We start from the raw sequence: 6361 nt of genomic DNA, 5'->3' as shown, positions 1-6361 counted from the left end.
AACCAACTAAGACCGTACACGTCTCTTGAATACCCGAGAGGGATCACATCGTAAGCCGAAATGTCTGCACGCAGCAAGGCCAAGGGTAGGAGCGCGAGAGCGGCAAACGTTACCGTAAGGTTCTACACCGTCCGGAGTGACGTCAATAAAACCTCCGGGCTCATCTTAGAGGAGACCCGCGGCGTTCTAAACGGTAAGACGATGGCAGTCTTAGCATTAGCAATTTTAAGTGTTTGTAGAATTTATCAATTCATTACTGTTTATCGGAGATGTCCAGTTCTTATCAATTGTATGTGAAATTCCCACGTGCAGTAGCACAGCCATAATTTGAGCCTTTTGCGTTTGTTGCAGCGGTGGTGAGGAATTGCTGATGGGTACGTATGTGCCCACCGCGTCTACCGACTTCGTACCGTAAGCTGAGTTTTCCGCACGCGACAAAGAGCTGGGAAGGGAGGCGCCAAACGTCACCGTAAGCTTCTTCACCGTCCGGGGAAACGTCAAGAAAACCTCCGGGCTCATCTTAGAGGAGACCCGCGGTGTTCTAAACGGTGAGACGACGGTAGGCCCTGTCCTAGAATTAACAATCAACTGTTTGATAAACTGTAGAATTCAGTATCAATTCAATGCTGAGGTGTATAGTTCTAATTGGATGTCACGTTTCCACTTGCAGTTGGACCAGCGATATTGAATTTGAATTCTCTTTGTTGCAGCGGTGGTGAGGAACTGCTGATGCGTACGTATGCGCCCACCGCTTGTACCGACTTTGTACCGTAAGTCTGCCTGCAGGCGGCAAGGAAGGCAAGGCGCTGGGGATGAGGGAGGCGCTTCGCGTCAACATCAAGTGCATCACATTAAAACATGGTAGGCGTCAAGCGAATCTACGGGCCTATCTACGAGGAGACCTGTCGAGTTTTGATTTCAAACCGGGGAATTAATCTAAGGCGAGCAAAGTCGAGAATAGAGCCTGTTATTCAAACTTAATGACATTCAATCGTTTTACTTTCTACTTGTGAACTCCTAGTAATCAGAACTGTATATGTGCTCGATATCGTACTGACATTGTTTTTAAATTGTGTTCCAGCTTTTGAAGGAGACTTGGAACAGTTTAGGTGTGAGGCAACTGCTACGTACGTACATCCTATCCCTGCGATGTACCGACCTGAAGGGGTTGGAGGAAAAGGAATAAAAGGCACTGCTGCCTGTTACCACCTGTGAGTACATCCTATACAACGTACTTCAACCTGACCCTGACTGCTCTTTTCGACAAGTTCAGACCAGTGCCACCGACTTTAAACAGTTACAAAATTGATTTTTTAATCATTCTTGACCAGTTAGTCCATTCCAGTTAGTGTTGCAGACATTGCGTTATGAAGACGTTAGTCTGAATGTCTAGTCCTAATTGCTTTTAATTTCTTGCAGTTACAAGAAGCTGGGAAGGCAACATCTTTCGGCAGATCCTGTTGATGCCCACAAACCCAGATCAACTAAACCCAGATCAACTACATCAATGTTCACGGTTAGACTCTTGCTGATGAGAGTTGTCCAGAGTTGAAACGTTGTAAACGAAAACATCTTGCAGAAATGAACTGGGTCTGATTTGTCGTTGGCATGATAGGAAGTTAATGATTTCTGATGTTGCATTTATATAGCTTTAACTGATCTAACGATTCCCTCTGTCTACCTGAGGCATTGTCGGCAGGGATGATCACAATCTCTTGGTGGTTTGTGAGGTGCTTGAGTGTGTTTTGTTGATGTCCCGAGTGATGTTGCTGGTGGGGGGTTGGGGCGTTTTGTGAGCGGTGGCTCCTTTTGCACGCAGTGCTTCAGTCAGTTTTTGTAGTGTACAGACCCGGTGTGTGTCTTTTTCAGTTTCTGTGACTGTGTCGATGGCTGGGGTTGTGTTTGGAGTTATTGCAGTGTTCATTCCTCTGAAAAATGGTGACTTCTCTGGTTCTGTTAGTTTATGGCTGCTTGTGTTTTTCTACTACCTGTCGTCTTTTCTGCCTTGTGTGGTGGTTTAGGGTCGGGGACCTACACCACTACACAAGATGCCCTGTGTCAGTCATCTTGGGTCCCGAACCAAGATGACGGCACAGGGCCAGAAAGGAAGACAGGTGGTTGAAGAACCCAAGTAGTCATGGGCTAACAGAATCGGGGAGTCCCCGTTTTCTGGCGGACTGATCTTTGTGATTGCTCCGAATGTAATTCTGGTTATTGATATGGTTGCAAAAATCGAACCAGCCATATATCAGGCCTATATACTGCAGAAATTGGCAGGAGCGCTGTGTGTAGAAGTAGCCGTCGCTCTCAAAATTTCCTAACCCCCTACTGGCAATATCACTCAGGATGTCATCAAAACGTATTCAACACCTTGCCACCCATCACGAGATCATGGTTCTCCCCGCTGATAATGCTTCAAGTAGACAGAGGGGATGGTACGTTTCTAGGTTAGACCTTGAACTGAAATTACAATCACAAATCATTAATTTCCTCTCATGCCTCTACCAGCAACTATGAAGACTGTAATGGGTAGAACAATTTTCATGCCTGGTCTGTAGATAAGTTCTTGTTAATGACCTTGTATAGAATGCAAAGTACACAACTTTAAAGCCATCATGTATATACTATAATGTTAGATACACGAGTTAAGCTTACTGCCAAGTGTTAGGAAAAGGCTTTTCTCATCTTCCCGTCTAAGTTTGATTTCTGTCTGATATTTTTGGCAAAGGCCAGGTTTTGAAATTAAAACGCTGCAAGAAACCTTTTGTCAGCAGCCTTTGTTCTGAATATATTTTTGATTATATCGTGTCATTCTAGTACAGGAGTGGCTTACAATAAAGCAGGGAGGTTTTATATACCTTGAGTAAAGTGATGTTTGTGTTATTTGCATTGGTCCAAAGTGACGAAAAGTTTTGTATTCTCACTTTGCCTGTACTGTGACATTTCGTGTATTTTCTACGTATGTTCATGTTTTGAATTTAGTAGTTTTTGATTTTGCCTGTTTATGGCGTAGAAGCAGCTTTCAGCCTTTTTAAGTTAAATTCTGGTAGAAATTTTGGCTACTTACGGCTTATAATTAGGCTGACCTTGACACACACCAACATACACACAAGCACACAAACACACAATACAGGCACAAACACATACTGATAAACGGACACACACACTAACTCACTAACTAACTCAGACACAAGAAATGGGCACAAACGTCTAAGCCATAAGCTGCAAAATAACTTTCTCAGACTAAAAGACTTCAAATGCAAAAGGCTACAAGCTGCTTCTATATTTTTTAAGCTTATATCAGCGTTTTTCGATGTTAACATTTTTTGCTTGATTAGCACTCTTAGCTTAGCAGTTTAGCTTAGTTAGCATTTTAGCTTATGCTTTTCATCTGTTAGCATTTTTGGATTAGATAGCGTTTCTAGCTTAGCATTTTTAGCTTAGTTGCAATTTCTAGCTTAGTTAACATTTGAAGATTAGTTTGCGTTTTTATGACTCATTGTCCTACTTAGGACCGTTTGCAACAATTGCTTTATCGTACATCATTGTAATCTTCTGCACAAAGCATACTGAAAGCTGAACTTCGTATATGCTTAAACTCGCTAGAGTTAGAATTGTGCTGATGAACAATGTCCTTTGGTGTCTGTGGCGTGCTGTAAGCACCGGAAGCTGATATAATTACCTCTGAGCAAGTTACACTGGTTTTTACTTGCGCTGATATGAACACAAATCAATGTAACAAATATGTGGACTGATTTTCGCCAGTTGTACACAAGTTTGTCTTTACTCGCCTTCCTTGATCAAGTTGATTCTCTTGCTTTCTTGGCGAAAGACAGAGAATGTTACTTTTACAAGGTACAAACATTGTACTGTATTCTGATGGCGTGTATTGGATTTTATGTCTATATATGCAGACAGTTACCTTTGTTGTAAATACTGTAGATTGGCTTGCGTTTCTTTTATATTCCTCGCATAAAAGTCTTTTGTTCTCACAAAGCTTTTGTATTTCGTGTATTGTGGCTTTTCTAGAACAAGACTGGCCACCTTGTCCTGGAAAGCCACTTTCGCTCAGCTTAGAGAGCAAAAGTCTTTTCCTCTCAGCTACTTGCAGATCGATTAGATTTGAGTGTTAAGAGTATTTCTTACACTTTTTCAGATCAAGGTTTGGAAATGTCAAATATGTCCTGAGCAACACATTGTACACTTTCCATTCATCTATTTTGTCAACAACTACCATGAAAAAAACCCAGGTTGAAACCAGGTATGAAGTTTTTATTTCACACCGAATTGCTGTGTCTTCCACCTTGCACTTGTGAAGTGGATGTTCCCTCTCCCCACACCCTCAACCTGATGTGAAATGTATGTTCCCTCTGCTTACACCCTAAACCCAATGAGAAATATACATGTAGGTAGATAGTGACAGCAAATGAAGGGAACTTCCCACGGGTCCCCTAGCGACTTTCTATGGCATTGCATCGGAATGTTTTCGTATCATGTTCTGAACATACTATCATGAGTTTTGGGAGTCTTGATCTTGGGAAGAAACTGGAACTGCATGGGCCAATTTTGTGTGAAACTTATACAACAAAACTATAATTACCCTCGCCGAGAAGGTTATGCAGAGGGTAGCATTTGTATGTGTGTATGTATGTTTGTTTGTAACGTACAGCATAACTCGTGAAGGCCTGGATGGATTGTCTTGATATTTGGTAGGTGGGTAGGTCTTGATGAGACATGGAAATGATTAGATTTTGGGCCCCCTGGCAGCTTGTTACGGTACTGCAGCGGAACTTCCTGTTTTGATATCTCGTGTTCTGGACATGCTATGGTCCTGATTTTTGAGTGGTAGATAGCTCTTTGGACACAGAGTAAGTGGTCTAAGTTTTGGAACTGCAGGAGCAGGTTTTGCTTCAGACTTTGAAATGGAATAACTCAAGGGTCTGTTGGATGGTCATGATTTTTGGTAAGTAGATAGCTTGAGTGATGATGTACTTGATTAGATACTTATTATGCAAATCAGTATCTAATTTGCATAATTAATGAGGAAAGTTTATACATCTGCCAAATTCCAAGATAGGACTCTCAAACTTGTGACATGTAACTGAGGAGAGAAATGTTAATAGATATCAACTATGCAAATGAAGCCCTAGTTTGTTTATTGTTTAGTTTTTAAGAGGGCTTCATTTGCATGATTAATGAGAAAATACTATAACTCAAGATGGGCTTGATGGATGGTCTTGATTTTTGGTATGTAGATAGCTTACGTGATGCTTTGTATGATTGGATATAATTATGCAAACCAGATTTTCTAATTTGCATAACTAATGAGACAATTTTAAAAGCCATTGTAGGCGTAATTTGCATAATTAATGACAAACTAATATAATTACATACAGGTAAATGATGGCAGTTTCATACTTGTGGCATTTGAAAGTTATGTGAATGTGAACATCGTTGAATCAAATTATGCTAATAAGGACCTCATTTGCATAATTGATGATAAATGTTAGCATAACCTTCTTTGATAGGCTCATACTTTGGACAACTGTTATTTGGCTGAAGACGATCAACTGGTATGATTTATGATTGATGAGAACACGGAGGTTGAGAAACACTCCTAAATACGTCAGTCATAAAGGTTCAAATCATTTGGCGTGGAACTCTAGTTTTGCCTAATTTGACCTGGGATTTTGAAGAATGGTTGACTGAATGACTTTTATAATCTTGGATCTGAGATCTTTAATCCAAGATGTAACCACTTGTACCTTAGGCCAAGGTGTATAGCCAGGTATCCAAACCTTGTATTATAGCTCCCGAGTCTCCTCTCCGCAAATAGTATAGAGGAGCTATAATAGGTTTGGATACAGGGCTACAAGGTGTTGGTACGCATAGACACACACACCCACCAAAAATACATGAAAGTCCATTAATTTAGTTGCATGTTTTATGGCTCAACTCAAACTTAGTAGAAACACATTAACCTTCATTGCTGAGATAATGATTGCCTGAACTTAGTTTGGACCTGCTTATTCAGTGCTGCAGTTGCCATCATCTAGATGTCATGCTAGGGTGCAGTTCCTCTGTATTCCACTAGGTGCAATGCTTCACTGCTCCAAACTTCACCCTACCATGAGGGTTAGGGACTCATATTCTTTTTAATATCCATGCAAATGCATAAAACATGCAGCAACTCAAGAAACACAGGCAATATTTCAGAATTCTGAAAGAAAGTTTATTGAAACTTGAAGATCAATTCATATCTATCATTATAATCTCAAACAAGCTGTACATGGAAAATAAAAAGTGATGTTTGGTAAATGTAAGTTTACCAATATGTAAGGTGAAAGCTTAACATACATCA

This window comes from Branchiostoma lanceolatum, chromosome 4, assembly GCF_035083965.1.
Source record: "Branchiostoma lanceolatum isolate klBraLanc5 chromosome 4, klBraLanc5.hap2, whole genome shotgun sequence".
Taxonomy (NCBI): domain Eukaryota; kingdom Metazoa; phylum Chordata; class Leptocardii; order Amphioxiformes; family Branchiostomatidae; genus Branchiostoma; species Branchiostoma lanceolatum.
This window is presented reverse-complemented; position numbering follows the sequence as displayed.